General features: G+C 45.8%; 1 protein-coding gene across 4 annotated transcripts in view; it reads right to left on the bottom strand.

Moving 5' to 3' along the window:
• Positions 1-18668, bottom strand: part of TBL1X (transducin beta like 1 X-linked) — a 258483-nt gene that overhangs the window by 219861 nt on the left and 19954 nt on the right. The window lies entirely within an intron of this gene.

Below are 18668 nucleotides of genomic sequence, written 5' to 3'. Positions count from 1 at the left end.
TTTGCATGTATTGCCTGTCAAACTCCAAAGTCAATCAAGACAGATGTTACTATGCCCAACTTGCTCTCGGTCACACCATTAGGATGGGTGGGGACTGAAATACAGGTCAGTCTGACTGCAAAGTCCTTGTACTTGACCCCCCTTATGCTATGAGGTCTCCACTCATGATCCCCTGAAAGAGTCCTGTGTACTGTCCAGCTACACTGTCCTATGTGGTGAGAAGAAAATGAATGAGGACTGGGGCATCTAGGGCTTCCCACAGACTCACAGAGCTTCTGGCTGCCAGCCCCTCTGACACTGATGGCCAGATGGTCTTGGCTGCTGTGGGGCTGCCCTGTGCACTGTGGGATGCTCAGCAGTACCCCTGCTCTCCATCCATTAGATGACAGTAGCACTCCTTAACCCAGTGCGACAACCAAAACCGTCTCTAGACATTGCCGAGTGTCCCCGGGGAACAAAAATTACCTTTCTGATTGAAAAGCAATGCACAGACATCCCCCACCTTCCCCGGCAGACATTAGGATGGGTTGTGCATGCTCTGGGCACAGGGCCCTGCCACACTGTCTCAGCTCCCTCACAGCACTTGCAAGATTCTCAATTCCCACACCACCGCTACTGCAGGAGCCCCAGGAGGGGCACCCACCACAATTGGGTAGGTGCAGGTTCTGTTTGGAGAGTAGTTTTTGTTTTTGTTTTTTTTTTTTTTTTTTTTTTTTTGAGACAGAGTCTTGCTCTTGTTGCTCAGGCTGGAGTGCAATGGCGCAGTCTCGGCTCACTGCAACCTCCACCTCCTGGGTTTGAGAGATTCTCCTGCCTCAGCCTCCCGAGTAGCTGGGATTACAGGTACCTGCCACCACGCCCGGCTAATATTTTGTGTTTTTAGTAGAGATGGGGTTTCATCATGTTGGCCAGGTTGGTCTCGAACTCCTGACCACTTTCAAGTGATCTGCCTGCCTCGGCCTCCCAGTGCTGGCATTACAGGCATGAGCCACCGCACCGGATTTTTTTTTTTTTTTTTTTTTTTTTTGAGACAGGGTCTTCCTTTGCTGTCCAGGCTGTAGTGCAGTGGTGCCATCATGGCTCGCTGCAGCCTCCAACTCCTGAGCTCAAGTGATCCTCCTTCTTCAGCCTCCCATGTTGCTGGGACCACAGGCATACACCACCATGTCCGGCTAAAAAGAGATGGGGTCTTGTTATGTTGCCCATGCTAATCTTGAACTCCTGGGCTCAAAGCTATCTTCCTGTCTCAGCCTCCCAAAGCACTGGGATCACAGGTGTGAGACACCACACTCAGCCAAGAGCAGCTCCTTTTTTTATTTTTTTATTTTTTGAGACAGGGTTTTGCTCTTGTTGCCCAGGCTAGAGTGCAATGGCCTGATCTCAGCTCACTGCAACTTCTGCCTCCCAGGTTCCAATGAGATTCTCCTGCCTGCCTCAGTCTCCCAAGTAGCTGGGGTTATAGTCGCCTGCCAACACGCCTGGCTAATTTTTGTATTTTTAGTAGAGACAGGGTTTCACCATGTTGGCCAGGCTGGTCTCGAACTCCTGACCTCAGGTGATCCACCCGCCTCGGCCTACCAAAGTGCTGGAATTACAGGCATGAGCCACTGCACCTTGCCAGAGCAGCTCTTAAGAATTCTGACATCAAATGAGACAGCCCTGACTCAAGATGATCATGAGTTCTTTCTGGGGCTGACGTTTGTCCCTTTATGTGATGATCTTGGCCAGCTTGTGACTGAAACAGGATGCGAACATTTTAACTGGATGGCCCCCTTGACCAGCAGTAATAGTTCTGTTCCTCTCTCAGCCTCACAAACATCAGTGTTTTTTATTCACTCTTTCCCCTTTCTCCTCCGACCTATGTGGCTGCCCACTGGTACAATGCTGAGTAACTTCCATTACCAGGGACAGCACTCTCTTTCATCTTTTCATTGTCCTTTCCCTCCCTGTAATGACTAGTGGGTGAGGTCCTCAGGTCACATCAAGGGCAAGCTGGTCTCTAGCATGTATGTGACTCTGCAATGGACAGGAGTGGTGACAAACATCTCAATCTATGACCCTCTTTCAGGGGTTCTGGGAAGGGCACTGATCACACTGGCACAGTCTAGCCACAGACAATCAGGACACCCGATCATGAGAAAGGGCAGTGGGAACCAAGGAACACATAAGAAGGCTCTATTGCACCATGTTAATGTTGGCGACCAGGGCTGTCCACCATTCAGTGACAGCCTGTCACCCATGAGCGCCTCCGCAGGGACTGCTCCTCAACAAAGCCACCGCGCTGCTCTCTGCATCAGGGGAGCCAAGGAAGCAGCGCCTGCTGGAGGGGAGACATTCCAGAACCCCTACCCAAGCCCAAGACCTCAAGCAAGGGGGGCATCTCCCCGGGCAAAGCGGCCTGATAGATGTGGAACACAGCAAAGCCTCCTCTATCTCATCATTAATGTCCCAACTGCCTTGGGCTCAGATCTCAGCACTGTGCAACCCGAAGAGGAAACCCAGCTCGCAGACAGCACGCAAACCCTAACTGCAAATCGGGAAACTCCTGCCTCCATGTCCCCAAAGGGCAGTAGAGCAGGGGGCAATGTGATTCCCCCACAGGCTTGCTCCAAGACAGTGACCTCAAGGGGCAGCCAGTCTCCTGTGGTCTCTGCAGACTTGTCAGATACACGCAAAGAAGGCAAGGGCTGGATCAGCACCTGCTGTGGCTCTCGGTGCTCCTGAACAAACTGCTGGGAGCCCCGGCCCAGCTCAGCCCTCCAGGGCTCAGCCACAGAGCTGCCAGGCCTTTGCTCAGGACTGCATGCTGCACATCCATTAGTTTGTTTATCAAGGAGCTGTCAGGGAAAGCAGATTCCTCATTCCAATTCTCTAGGGCCTATAGGTTTCCAACCTTATTAGTTCAGGGCAGGCTCAAAGGCAGGCGTAAAAACCCTCTTTCCAGCTAGAATTCAATGCATGCTGCTCACCGTCACTCTCACTCACTTCAACAGCCATCTGAAAACACAGGACGCTGTCCTCTTCCTTCTTTGCCTTATAAAATGAGTGACGGAGCAACTTAAATGAGGGCCTATCTTTGTTCTCGTAACACACTGATTATGTCAATGACTTTTACTGATAAAACTATGTGTAGGTATCCACGTTATTGAAACGACCCAGACAGAGAACAGAAATCAAATCATTATTTGAACAAAAGACAAAAAAAGAAAAATTAATTTGTATCAAATTTTAGAAACGCATTAGCTGGGAGTAAAGAGCAGGAAAGGAAAAATAGGCCGGGCACAGTGGCTCATGCATGCTTGTAATCCCAGCACTTTGGGAGGCCGGAGCAAGAGGATCACTTGAGCCCAGGAGTTCCAGACCAGCCCGGGAAACTTAGGGAGACCCCATCTCAAAAGAAAGAGAAGAAAGAGAGGAGGAGGGAGGAAGGGAGGGAGGGAGGGAGAGAGAGAGGGAGAGGGAGGGAGAGAGGGAGGGAGGGAGAGAAAGACAGAGAGAGAGAAAAGAAAAAAGAAAAGAAAAAGAAAAAGAAGGAAGGAAGAAAGGAAGGAAGGAGAGAGAAAGAGGGAGGAAGGGAGGGAGGGAGAGAAAGAGAGAGAGAAAAAGAAAGAAAAGAAAGAAAAGAAAAAAAGAAAAGAAAGAAGGGAAGGGAAGGAAGGGGAGGGGAGGGGAAGAGGGGAGGGGAAGGATGGAGAGAAAGAGAGAGAAAAAGAGAGAAAGAAAGGAGGGAGGGAAGGAAGGAAGGGGAGGGGAGGGGAGGGAAGGAGAGGAAGAGAGAGAAAAAGAGAGAAAGAAAAGAAAAAGAAAAGAAAGGAGGGAAGGGAAGGAAGGGGAGGGGAAGAGAGGGGAGGGGAGGGAGGGAGGAAAGAAGGAGAGAGAGAGAAAGAGGGAGAAAGGGAGGGAGGGAGGGAGGGAGGGAGGGAGGCAGGAAGGGAGGAACACGCTAATCTCGATCTCCTGGGCTCAAGCAATCCTCCTGTCTCAGCCTCCCAATGGAAGCACACTGTTTTGGGTATCCACAGATATGAAGAGAAAGTTTGAAATACCCACCAACTATCTGTGATTAGCACCTACATTTGTGTTACTCGTAGCCAATGTAGCTTTCAAGTTTATGAAACGTAGCTCCCCCTGAGCTTAACTACCTGGCTGCTGATGTCTTTGGACATCACCGTATTTGTTATGTTAGGGTTCCTTTTGCTAACTGCTTTTGTGGGCTTTCAGGCTTTCTCTGTGTAAGTCTTTTTTTTTTTTTTTTTTTTTTTTTTTTTTTTTTTTTTTTTTTTTTGAGACCGAGTCTGGCTGTGTCTCCCAGGCTGGAGTGCAATGGCAGGATGTTGCCTGACTGCAACCTCCACCTCCTGGGTTCAAGTGATTCTCCTGCCTCAGCCTCCCTAGTAGCTGGGAGTACAGGCACACACCACCACACCCAGCTAATTTTTGTATTTTTTTGTAGAGACAGGGTGTTGCCATGTTGCCCAGGCTGGTCTCAAACCCCAGGTTCAAGTGATCCCCCCACCTCGGCTTTCCAAAGTGTTAGGATTACGGGCGTGAGCCACTGTGCCAGGCCATGGATATCTTTAATGACAAGAACTGTGTGCGTTTGGTCTTAAGACCAAGTGGAGACTTATTTACTTTGCAGCCCTGATGGTTACATGTCCAACCAAAGTTTATTTAATATGCTCATCACTTTAGACGCTGTAATCATAAGTGTGTCATCTGTCCTTGGAACATGTTTTCAACGATGGAATTTTTAAATACGGGACTTGAGTTTTCAGCACTCTCAAAATTAGAAGGAAAAGGAAAGAGTTGTCCAGAAAAAGGTCATTCTCATGGTCATGAGTTTAAACAACCTTAACCACAGACAGACAACCAGCGTCCTCTCATGGTCATGAGTTTAAACAACCTTAACTACAGATAACCACCGTCCTCTCATAAACCCAACAATCCACTTCATCTCTTGGTTCCCTTTCCACCCTCATTTAGGGTAGGAATGGCTGATCCCATCAACCAGGTGAGAATCATCTCCATGATTCCTCATGCCACTGACTGGCTTCCATTATGGGTGTAATCATCTTCTGAATAAGAGATAGTGGATTTTTCTCAGCAAGCAACACACAGGAGTTCTCCTCATTTCAAACAGCATTATTGCACCTTTAAAAGATTCCATTGAATTGAACCCTAAGAGGCTGCCAGCATTTGCATTTGACCACTTTTAATTTAAAAGAGCCAGTGTCATTTGGTTCAATCTAACGTGGGTGCAAAATAATTGGTATGTACAACTGAAGTCAAAAGTTTGGTTTCCAACTGTGTCAGCCCTGGGGGAGAGGGCAAGACTCTCCTATCCTTTCCAGAAAGACAGAGTTAGAGTTGCAAATCCACCGTGCTCCTTCGGAGATGCCTCCCCACTCCCAGCCCCCTGTAATCACAGAGCAAGGCCCTCTGGCTGTAAGCAAGGGGCACTCTTTGCTCTAGGGTTCCCTGGCTTGTTGGCCAAAACCTTATCCGTTATGCATTGCAGTGTGGGGCTTTCCCTAGTCAGTCCCCACCTCTCTCATCTCCTCAGGCCATGTCCTCAATTTAAACAGTTGTACCCCAACTCCTCCTCACTGCATGCTTTCCAGAGGGCCAAAGTGACACACTGGCTTTCATGGTGACTCCTTCAAAATCTCTCCCAAAATATCAATGTGTATTGTGTACACACACTATCAACACTACACTACGTATACACACACAGCCAAGCCTTGTTATTTACGGATTCCGTGTCTGTGAATTTGCCTATTAGCTAACATTTATTTGTAGCTCCAAAATCAGTACCTGCAGCACTTTCATAGTCATTCTCAAACATGCAGAGAGCGGCTGTGTCACCAAATGCACGTGTTCCCAGCTGAGGGTGAACGAGGCTCTCACTCTGTGAACAAGTGTCCTTTTCGCAGTCTATTCACAGTGCCAGTTTTTTGAAATGTTGTAGTTTCTGGGTGACTTTGCTGCTTAAAATGGCCCCCAGATGCTGCAGTGCTGTCTCATGTTCTGAAGCACAAGGCTGGGATGCGTCTTAGGGGGAAAATACGTGCGTCAGATGAGGTTCGTCCAGGCGTGAGTCACAGTGCTGCTGGCGTGAGTGCAATGTAAAGGAACCAGCAGAAACACACAATGGAAACACATACAACAAAGTTATGCACTGATTGCTTGACAACATTGTGACCAGAGGTTCACAGAAGCCTCACTGTGTATTTTCCCTAGGGGGGATGCTTTCTATAAAGTCTCAGCGACTTTACAGAACATAGCTCCCGTGAATAATGGGAATCAAGCGTGCGCGTGTACAACATGAAGATGTAGCTATCCCAGTAATCTGTCGGACCTAAAAAAAAGAAACCGAAACCCATCTTGCCGCATTTTCACATTCCGTAGACATCCCTGAATGACCCGTCACTATCCCCTCCCTTATGCACTGTTTCTCCTGCTCCTCCACCCTCGATGGTTCCTGCCTCTTCTCTACTAAATCAGGGCTACATACTTGTAGGATAGCCACGCTCCATCAGAGAAGCCTCTCTGCCCATAGCCCTTTTATGTAGGTGAAATTTGATTAAAATGAATGTCAAGTCAAGGGCAGGTGCCAGGGCCAAGGAGAAACTGCAGGCAATGAGGGGCAGAGATGAACCTTTCCCTCTGTAGACTGATAGCTCTTGAGCTTATCCCGCACATGAGGCCCCAACAGCCCCCTTCAATTCCCATGACTCAGCATCTCTCAGGAGCAGCTCTGGTGTTTGTCTCCATGTTTTACGCGGGAAATGGATGGAAAAAATGTAGTACTCAGGGCGAGAAGCAAGCGTTGGTTATGAAACAGCATGTCAACTCCTCCTTCCTGTTGTACAACTCCTCTAAGACCTGATGTGGAAACGTTTCCAAGAAAGCAAATGAGCAAAAACAAAGACTCAAGACCGAAATTTCTCTTGTAATGTGAGTGATCCTAACAATGAACCAAATAGGTTTTAACACGTTCACCTTCATGGAGAACTGTTCTAGCCCGAATTCTAAAAGGACCAAATGTATCAGGCAGGAAGGAATCCTTTAAAAAGAGATCAAAGACTGCTTAAGCAAATTCACAAAAGATGACCAATTTTCAATGAAGATTCTCAAGTTAAATATTTTTTAAATTTTTTTAGAACTTTTTTTTTAAGTTGAAGAAGACTATGAGTTGATTCTCCAAGGACTTTAAAGGAAAACACCTATCACCATGCTTAAAGGCAACACCTGTCACCATGGTTTGAGCTTGTATATCTTCCAAAGAGAACTAAGATAATGAGATAAAGGTAATCGTATTCCTTACTTCCATTTAGACTAAGTGTTTGAACTTGATTTTCTCCGATAGGGTCTAAGTCGGCTTTTAATTATGTCAGACGCACATGAGCAGATAACCAAGAAGTACCCTCAGACCCTATAAGATAACCCTAGAGTATGGAATACGCTGGAGTGTTCTGGCAAATTCTCTTCTGGAATTTGGTTCCTTTCTTTCTTGGTTCCTGTTCAAGGCAGTTGAGTCACTCTAACTTCCAGTCAACATAATAATTATACAAATCCGCTGTGATGCCAAGTGAAGATCCCAAAGACAACGCTGTAGCCACTGGACCACACCACATGCAGCTCTCAGCGCTGGCAGTGGGGGCATGATCACCCATAGCTCCATCAATTCAGATCAAGGGCTGTGAACAGTCTCGAAGATGAATCACAGTACGGTGCTAAAACAACCTCAGAGAACGTTTGTCCCAAGCCCTGATATGACAGAAAAAAAGAGACTATTCCTATATTTTCCTGGGACCAGTGTCACAGGGGTGGTTAGGGACAGCATCAGGACTAAACTCAACATTTCTGCTCCCATGAGAGGGTTCCTTCCAAGAAAATAGCCAGTATATCAAACAACAACAAAAATCTACAATTACACGGGTTTTTTGTTTTTTTTTTTTTGAGACAAGGTCTTACTCCAGTTGCCCAGGCTGAAGTGCAGTGGCATGATCTCAGGATCTCAGCTCACTACAGCCTCAACTTCCCAGGCTCAGGTGATCCTCCCACCCCAGCCTCCCAAGTAGCTGCGACCAGGCACATACCACCACTCCTGGCTAATTTTCTGTATTTTTAGTAGAGATGGAATGTCACCATCTTGCCCAGGCTGGTCTCCAACACATAGGTCCAAGCAATCTGCCTGCCTCAGCTTCCCAAAGTGCTTGGGTTATAGGCATGAGCCATCATGTCCAGGCTACATGGGTCTCCCTTGATTTAATCCAGGCAATCATAGATGAGTCCTGGAACTCAAATCGGGCTTAAATAACCCCAATTTCCAAAGAAATGAATCAACTAATCCCCAAAAGTCTTCATTTCCTTGTATACATGCTGTACAAGGGGGCCGTGAGAACAGGTTCCCCGCAGAAGTTAGACTTCCTAGAGGAGCCAGGCAGGAAAATCAGAATCCTCTCCCTCTTGATGAATGAGACAATCTTCCAAGGGACTTAGAGATTGCTTATGTGATAATGCCAGTTCCTTTTCCCTAAGGCACAGCGTAGCAAGTGGGAAAACATCACCTCCATTGAGCATAAAGAGTTCCTAGAAAGCATTCTGGCAAGTGGAATTGAGACTCTGCCCTATGGCACTGATAAGAAGCAGGTGGAGGGAAATGACCGGCAGAATCTCTCTCTATCACACTCCCAGTCACATAGTAATGCACTACATTCATCACTGGCTCAGAAACCCAGCCAATGCCAAAATCGCATTGCTTGTCCTCAAAAGCATGTCTTCAAGCACATTCCCAAATGATTTCATCCTTCCATTCCTTCCTCCCCTTCACACACACACACACACCCTCTAGCCCCAATCTCAACAATATTCCACTCCCTGCATCTGATACCATGCACTTTGTATCACCGTGCTATGAATCAATCAACAAAACGTCTTGGTACAGAGGCATACAGAACAGAAAGGGAAGTTTGATTCCTTCATATGTTGCCTCTAGCTCAAGGCCTCTGGCACAAGTCACAAACACCGCAGGCCGCCACAAAATGCTCACACCAGCTGAGGTGAGGGCTCCCTTTCCAAAAACGGACACTGGTTTTCTCACTACTAAAATCTGACTTTCAAGAGGCTGGCTCATTTTAATGTACAGTTTCTTTAGACAAAACATGATTAGAAATGACCAAGACTGGCAGCATAATGACATCTGAAACTGTTAGTCCTGCACTTGGAAAAGTGGCAGTTAAAAAAAGCGCAACATGGCTTTCTCATTGTTTTAATGAAGCCAAGTCCTCTTCTTCATTTAGTTCACATACTTCTATTTTCATCTTCTCTTTTACTACGCGTGAATTTCTAGGTCATCTGCTTGTGAGACACACCAGCTTAGTGTCTTAACAGCCAAGGGATGAGAGGCAAGTTAATAAAATAGTAAAAAGAGCAACGGAAAGATGGACTCTGTTCCTCTCCCTGCATCCCACAAACCACTAACTGTCCTTCCCACATGGGGATCAAGGAAGAACAGAAGCCTTGCTCTCACAACTACTCCATGTACACAAGGAGAACCACTTCAGTGAATCAATACTAACACTCCCTTAAAAAAGTGTTTTATAACAAAGTTATTTCTGTAACTTGCTGGTATAGCCCCCAGAGGCAATACTTGGCTGATCTGAGCATAGCAAATTTCAGGTAACACAGCATCCTCCATAGAAATGCTTGCCGCACACTTTCTAAAAGGAAATCTGTCCTTGCTTGCTGTGTACAATTGAGGTGGGGAATGGAGAGGCTTTAACTCCCTGAACTGTACTTCTGTTGTCCTATCAGCAAGCAATTCCTGGTTTTTTTTTTTTTTAATATCTGAAACATTTCAATCACCAAAACAACTTGAGGGTAGGAGAAGAAAGGAGGCTGTCAGCTTGCCAATGACAAGGCCCTTTTCTCCTAATTGCCACACAGAAACCGAGCATCAATATGCCAACCATTCAGCCCCAAAAGCCTAGAAAACAGGATTTATAGCAAGGTATAAAAAGCTGGTCCACGCATACTTGATAAATGAGTCTTTAACCACAGAGCACAGAGCACAACTCACATTGCAATTGATACCATTAGCAACTGACTGATCATTATCGTGTGCTGAGTACTGTGCAGAGTAGAAACAAAATATAAAGCATGATCATTGCGATTATGAACTTACTGGCCACTAGCTGGGTGTGGTGGTATGCATCTGTAGTCTCAGCTACTAGGGAGGCTGAGGCGGGAGAATCATTTGAGCCTGGGAGGTCGAGGCTGCAGTGAGCCGAGATCATGCCACTACACTCCAGCCTGGGTGACAGAGTGAGTCTGTCTCAAAGGAAAAAAAAAAAAAAAAAAAAAAAAAAAATATATATATATATATATATATATATATATATACACACACACACACACACATATACTGACCAAGTGCAGTGATGCAGTGGTACAGTGGCACACACCTGTATCCCAGTACTTTGGGAGGCCTAGACAGGCGGACTGCTCGAGCCCAAGAGTTCAAGACCAGCCTGGGCAATAATAGTGAGACTCCATCTCTACAAAAACAATTTAAAAACCAGCAGAGCATGGTGGCATGCACCTATAGCCCCAAGTTATTCAAGAGGCTGAGGCAGGAGGATTGCTTTAGCCCAGAAGTTTAAGGCTACAATGAGCTATGATTGAGCCACTGCACTCCAGCCTGGGTGATAGAGTGAGATCCCTTCTCAAAAAAAAAAAAAAAAAAAATTAAAAAATTTTTTAAAGAATTTACAATCTTGCTGGTGAGCAGGAATAAAAGGACAGAAGAAACAGCTGGCAAAAGGCCACTTAGAAAAAAAAAAGCTCATAATAGAAATCTAATAAAACACAGATTTTTCCCACACCAAATAAATGGCCCATTTATTAAGCTACTAATAAACAGCAAGAGCAAATACTTAATACAACAAAGAATTAATACAAGACAAGCAGAAGATATTTTTTAATTACAGAAGTAATAGATCTAGCTAAGACCCTTGGGTTTGAATTCGTCTCTCCACACAACTATCTGCGAGATATTAAACCTTCCTTCCTAGATGTGTCTGTGCCTACTTACATGGAAAGAATCACCAATTCCCCTTCCCAGTTGAAAGTCTTGCAGGACATGGTTCTCAAACTACAAAGTGCATGAAAATCACCTGAAAATTGCCTGTTTATGCAGGGTTTCTTGGCCTCAGCACAACTGACATTTGTTGGGCCAGATAATTCTTTGAGGGGGGTTGTCCTGTGCACGTTAGAGTGTTTAGTGGAACCCCTGGCGTCTGCCCACTAGATGCCAGGAGCAACCCCCACCCAGCTGTGAAAGGCAAAAATGTTTCCAGACAAGAACAGGGCTCTAAGATGGAATCAGCAAAGCTACAGGTTTAACAAGCACCCTGGCTAGGTGCAGTGGCTCACACCTGTAATCCCCGCACTTTGGGAGGCCGAGGTGGGAGGATTGCTTGAGCCCAGGAGTTCAAGACTAGCCTGGACAACATGATGAGACTCTGTCTCTACTAAAAAAAAAAAAAAAAAAAAAAAGTTTAAATATTAGCTGAGTGAGGTGAGTGTGCACCTGTATTCCCAGCTACTCAGGAGGCTGAGGCGGGAGGACACTTGAGCCCAGAAGGATGAGGCTCCAGTGAGCCATGATCTCACCACTGCACTCCAGTTTGAGTGACAGAGTGAGATCCTGTCTCAAAAATAAAGCAATAATAAAAAGATAACAAGCACACAGTGCTTCAAAAATCCGCCAACAGAGCTGATTTTCTAGGGTAGCACTGGATGCATTCACAGTCTCTTCCACAGGGATCATCTTCCCTTCCACCCACAAACATAGCAGAGGCACTGCAATGCTAACTCTTCCATTCTCCCATAATGGAAGTCTATGGCTGCTCCCTTTGCCATGTGATTTTTCAGGGATTTCAGACTAGAATAGCCCTCGCCAACCCGTGGAGGCTGGACCTCACCATGGGACTTGTTTTGGTCAATGGGATGTTAGGGTAGTGACAAAGACTTTAAAAGTGCCTGCATGATTTATCTTGGTTTCCTATACCTGATGGGAGAGGCACAAACATGTCCCAGGGTCCCCTGATAAGGAGACACATCATTTCAACCCTAAGACTAGCCCAGAACCTGACCAGGCCTTCCTATTCCCATATAAGCCCAGGAGAGACACAGCTAACCACTGACTAGTGAGCAAGAAATGATTTAAGCCACTGAATTTGGGGGCTGTTTGTTATGCAACATCAGCATGGCAGAAAGCTGACCAGTACACTCCCAAACTATTTGTGGGCCAAAATGCTGATTAACAAGCTAATTATTGTTGAGTCTTCTGTCCCTAACTCCACCAGTCTTCCTCCACCATTTTGTGAAGCCACAAACCCAGGGGCTCTTGATCCAGGCCCCAGAAATCCACACACAGCATCTGCAAAGTCCTGGGAGCCAGGCCCCACCTGCCACCTCTGCTTGCTTCATGGTGGTCTCATTCCTTATCCACAGCTGACACAGACTCTGAGACTCCAAGTCCAGAAAAGTAGCTCTGGCAGAGTCCCTGATAAAGTCCCAAACCGAGAGTGGCAGGGCCCAGAGCAGGGGGTTCTTGGGAAGGAAAGAGGACCTCAACACACAAGTGTGTCTCTGAACTGTTCAGCAATCTCGGGGCTCTCCAAAATGGAAAGCAAATCCCGGCTCATTCAGAGGGAATCAACACTGACGGCAAGCATGGTGGCTCAAACCTGTAATCCCAGCACTTTGGGAGGCCAAGGAGGGAGGATCGCTTGAGACCAGGAGTTTGAGACCAGCCTAGGTAAGTGAGACTCTGTCTCTATTAATCACTCACAATCAACCAACCAATCAATCAAGACTCAGTGAGTGAGCAATACAAACCAAATGACTCAACAGTACCAGATTTCTCAATTATTCAAGGGACAAAACACAAATGTTAAATAAGCCTATGAATCTTGCAGGCTTCAGAGGAGCAAATTAAGAGACAGAAACAAAGGAAGTAAGGCTCTCCTTGAAGACTGACAATGTAGTAGGCAGAATAATGGCCCCCAAAGATGCTCATGCCCGAATCCCTGGGACCTGAGAATATGCTTCCTTATATGGTAAAGGGGACTTTACAATGTGATTAAATTAAATATATTGAGATGTGGGGATTATTCGGATCTTCCGGGTGGGCCCCAATGTAATCACAGGAGCCCATAAAAGTGGACAGCCTTTCCCAGCCATGGTCTGAGAGAGATATGCCTATGAAAGGACAGTCAGAGAGGTGCTACGCTGCTCCTCTGCAGATGAAGGAAGGGGCCACAAGCTCGGGAGTGTGGCCAGTCTCCAGGAGCTGGAAAAGGCAAGGAAGCCAATTCTCCCCTAGAGCTTCCAGGAAAGTTGTGGCCTTGCTAAACCTTGATTTTAGCACGGTGAGACCCATTTCAGACTTCTGGCCTTCAGAACCATAAGATAATAGTTTTTGCTTAAGCCAGTAAATGCAGTCACTTGTCACAGCAGTGACAAGAAACGAATGTGATCAATTATAACACCAACCAGTAAAGTACGATGGCCTTCAGTCTTATCAGTAAGTCCTTCATTGCAGGTACAGATGCCCCAGAAAATCATGTCCCATGAATGGTTTTAGAAAATCACCCTCCATATTCTCCAACCCAACCCGGGAAAAGTAATTTTGGTCACACACAGACAAAAGGTTTGATAAATTCAGAAAAGTAAACAACCTTATGATTCTGTTCCTGGGTCAGTCAGGGTTGTGACATTGGGGACGCCGTAGAAAACAGCCTAAGTCTTGCTGCTTGGAATCCCACGACCTCAGCTCTGGAAGGAACATCACACAACCCCTTTGGGAAACGCAAGCTTCCTAACTCTTATGCCAAGAAAGGACCTTCTGACTCCACCCAAAAGATGCAACACAAAAGAGACCTGCAGGCCCAGTTCTAGCTGATGAAAATTGTTTTCTACATTGACCTTTAGGTACAGGAAAGCCGGAGAAATGTGGAGAAACTACAGCAAATGGGAAGGGAGAAAATTACAGTTCATGCTAGAATAGAAGCTGAACTATAAACAATTTTATGAACAATGTTCCATTTGTGAACGATTTTCCATTTTAAATGTAATTGGAGGGAGGAGCAGCCTGTGTCTCTGGCTGACTTATCTCAGAACATTCTTCCACCTTCCTTAATCACCTGGGGTTTTGACAGAACATTTGCAAGAAACTAGAACAACACATACTACAACATGGATGAAACTCAGAAATATGAAGTAAGAATCCGGGCGCAAAAGGTAACACATCACACGATTCTGTATCTATGAAATGTCCAGAATAGATAAATCCATAGAGGCAGAAACCAGATTCAGGGTTGCCGGGGGGCTGGGGAGAAGGGGAAGGGGCAGTATGTCTTAACAGGTACAAGGTCTCATTTGGGAGTGATGAAAATGTTCGAAAATTAGACAGTGGTGATGGTTGTGCAACTTTGTAAATACACTAGGAAATTCCTGAATTATATACTTTAGAGGAATGAGTTGCGTGTATGCTCAGTAAAGCGGTCATTAAACAAGAAAAGAAGAAACTAGGATATTAGCCAATGATTACAAGTCACTGCAAATCCAAAATTTAACCATCCTAAGGAGATAAGCCTCCTTACAGAGCCTGGAATCCTCCAGGAATCTGTTCCACCACTTCTCCTGAGTGAAGAATCTGAAAGGAATGAACTGAGGTCAACAGCAAACGTAAGGAGCGGTGACCAGAAGTACCTGCAGAATGCACTCAGGGACAAAGTGGAAGAGCAGGGCTTTATCATCAAATTCAAGAAGATGCTTTTGCAACAAAGAGTCCACAGTAATTTAAAGCTGCTCTCCGTCAATGAAAAAAGTCAAACTGTAAAACATTTGAAGAGATTTATTCTGAGCTGAATATGAGTGACCATGGCCCGTGACACGGCCCTCAGGGGATCCTGAGAACATGTACCCAAGGCGGTTGGGGCATAGCTTGGTTTTATACATTTTAGGGAGATATGAGATATCAAATACATTTAAGATATAGATTGGTTTGGTCCAGAAAGGTGGGACGACTTGAGGCTGTTGGGGGTGGGGGGGGTGCGGTTCTAGGACAAAATTCTTCTGATTGGCAATTGGTTGAAAGAGTTATTATCGGCAAGGCCTGGTAGCTCATGCCTATAATCGCAGTACTCTGAGAGGCCAAGGCAGGCAGATTGCTTCAGTCTAGGACCTCGAAACCAGCCTAGGCAACATGGCAAAACTCCGTCTCTACAAAAAATACAAAAACTAACCAGGTGTGGTGGCACACACCTGTAGTCCTAGCGGCTAGGGAGGCGGAGGTGGGAGGATCGCTTGAGCCCAGGAGGTCAAGGCTACAGTGAGCTGTGACAATGCCATCACACTCCAACCTGGGCAACAGACCTTGTCTCAGTAATACAAAAAAAAAAAAAAAAAAAGCTATTATCAATAGAAAAAAAAATGTCTGGGTACCACAAGGGGTTGCAGAGACCTAGGTTTTACCATGCAGATGATACCTCCAGGTAGTAGGCTTCAGAGAAAATAGATTGTAACTGTTTCTTATCAGACTCAAGGTCTGTGTTGATGTTAAATGCTGTTGGCTGTTCATGAATTCCAAAAGGGAGGAAGGCATAATGAAGCATGTTCAAACCCCCTTCCTGTCACGGCCTGAACCAGTTTTTCAGGTTAACTATGGAGTGCCCTGGCCTAGAGGACGGAGTCCATTCAGATGGTTGACCAGAAGTATTACCTTTCTCCAAACTTAAAAAATAAAATAAAGTAAGTAACAAATACATCGATCATACACATCTTCTGGTAACTTTCTAGCTGCTCCAAGGCTTGTTAGATCAGACACCCAAAAGGCAAATTGGCCCCCTTTTGTGAACTGATTTGAGACTGGTTGATTTTGGCAGGGTAGGGGGATGAAGAAAGGATGGATTTTGTTTGCTTGTGAAAGGCAAGCTTGATGACTAGCTACGCTTTGCCCAAAGGTTGCAGGGGGCATAGTAGCACCTCAGAGCTCTTGGCACCAGGCACAGCTACAAACTCACCCCATGTGGGCGGGTGCTGACAACACAGCCCTGCCATCCCATCAGAAGGCCATCCCAGCATCTGCAGCAGAGGGCACAATTAGGCCCAATGAGAGCAGACTCCCATTTGGGGGAGTGTCATGGTTTGTGTTTTGCTAACATCAGAACCTGCCTCACTCCAAGTTATTCTTGGTATCCGCCCCTTGCCATAACGAAGCCATGCCCAGAAGCCCAAAGAAGACTGACACATTCGATTACACAAACATGGGAGCTTGATGCTTCAAACCACAAGCAACATTACATGGCAAGGAATGGTCTAGAAGAGAAATACCTGGAACAACTAACAAACGATTAATTATCATAAGTTACAAAGACTTCCTTTAAGGCAGCAGCCCTCGAAGTCTGTATGGTCCTTGAACCATGGGCACCAGCATCAGCTGGGAGCCCATTAGAAAGACAGTCTTAACCTAGCCCCTCATTCAATGAATCACAAACTCTGGGGATGGGATCTGCCACTCTGTGTGTTGGATTTTCTGGGGTTTGAGGGGAGTATTTATGCAACAGGGTCTTGTGCTCTATCACACAAGGGCAATCACAGCTCACTGCAGCCTCGAACTCCTGGACTTAAATGATTCTCCCACTGCAGCCTCTCGAGAAGCTGGACTACAAGTGCACACAACACCTGGCTTTTTTTTTTTTTTTTTTGTAGTGCCAGGGTCGCCCTACGTTGCCCAGGCTGGTCTCGAACTTCTCAGTTCAAGCTATCCTCCTGCCTCAGCCTTCCAAAGCGCTGGAATTCCAGGCATGAGCCACTGTGCCTGGATGCTCTCTGTGTTTTAACTCTGCAGGTGGTTCTAATACATGATGAAGTTTGAGAACCACTGTACAGCCATGTAAACATTTACAGCAGCATTATTCATAACTGTCACAATAAAAAACAAGGAAACAACCCAAATATTCAACAACTGGTGAACGGATACACAAACCACAGTGCATTCATACAGGATGGAATCCTACCCAGCGATAGAGAGGAATGAGTTAGTGACACGTGCAACATGAAGCCCCAAAACCATGATGCTGAGGGAAAGACACCAGGCAAAAATAATGAGTACATACCATGTGATTTCAGTAATACAAATTGCTAGAAAATGCAATAGTCACAGACCGCCCACCAAAGGCTGCCTGGGGAAAGGAGTATAGGCAGGGGGAGAGACATTACAAAAAAGCACGAGTAAACTTTGGAGAGTGATGGAAATATTCTTTATTTTGATTGTGGTGCTGGTTTCACAAATATGGATATGTGTGTGTGTGTGTGTATGAAAAAACGAGCCAGGCACGGTGGCTCACACTTGTAATCCTAGCACTTTGGAAGGCCAAGGCAGGAGGATCACTTGAACCCAGCAGTCTGAGACCAGCCTGGGCAACATAGGGAACCCTCATCTCTACAAAAAATTAAAAAATCATCCAGGAGTGGTGGCATGTGCCTACAGTCCCAACTACTCAGGAGGCTGAGGCAGGAAGATTGCTTGAGCCTAGGAGATTGAGACCAGCCTGGGTAACATAGTGAGACCTTGTCTCTAAAAAATGTATGTAAATAAAGAAATAAAAAAGAAAAAACAGATTAAAACTGCACACTGCATACAAGTCTAGCTTACTGTACTTCGATATACCTCAGTAAAGATACAAAAATAAGGAAAGCAGATAGTGTGAAACAAATATAATAGGAGTCCATTCGGATAAAGACCCAAGACTACCTATTAGCATATGGACAGCTGAAAGTGCTAGAAACACATCTATAATGTTGCACTCTAGACTGAATCCCCTGCCAGAGGGGAAGGAAGGGAGAACTCCACACTGCTTGGGTTCTTTGAAATTCACATAGATTCAGTATCACCTGGGTGGGGTGGGAGGGATGCACTTAGGGGCAGGCAAAAAGACTTCAAAGAGACCCGCATAGGAGTTTGTTAAGAGCACAGATCAGGGCTTGTTGGAGGGTGGAAAGCAGAGCCCGGCAGGCTTCAGGGGGAGGGAGGAAAAAGCCCAACCAGGCAAGAAGATGGGAGGAGGGTCAGCTCTTGTTGGGGGGAGTTAGGTAAAGAAGGCAGGAAAATGTGGGCACTGGTTCTTCAGGGAACAGACACGGATGAACATGACCACCAGATCAAAGCCAAGGGGCACTCGCGGTTTCTCCATCTACACGGTCATTTCATTGTTCATTTGTAAACGAATACTTCTGAAGGGTTTGAAAGTCACTTTTTTCTTCTCAACTGAGCTCCAAAGTCTTGTTGGTCTTTTTGCTTCAGAAAAAAATCCCTATTTCCATGGAATGTATGAAAACTAAAAGATGCTTGTATTGCTTTCAAAGCCCCATGGGATTTTTATTCCTTCAACTTCATTACATCTTCATAGAGGATGTAAATACCTCATTTACAGCTATCACCAGGTGCCAAGCTTCTAAGGCAGGGTTTCTTAATTTCTGCAATGCTGACCTTTTGGGGCTGGATGACTCTCTTGAAAGAGGAAGGGACCTTCCTCCGCACTGCAGGAGGCCATCCCTGGCCTCTACCCACTGGATACCAAGAGTACACTTTC

This window comes from Rhinopithecus roxellana, chromosome 7, assembly GCF_007565055.1.
Source record: "Rhinopithecus roxellana isolate Shanxi Qingling chromosome 7, ASM756505v1, whole genome shotgun sequence".
Taxonomy (NCBI): domain Eukaryota; kingdom Metazoa; phylum Chordata; class Mammalia; order Primates; family Cercopithecidae; genus Rhinopithecus; species Rhinopithecus roxellana.
This window is presented reverse-complemented; position numbering and strand designations above follow the sequence as displayed.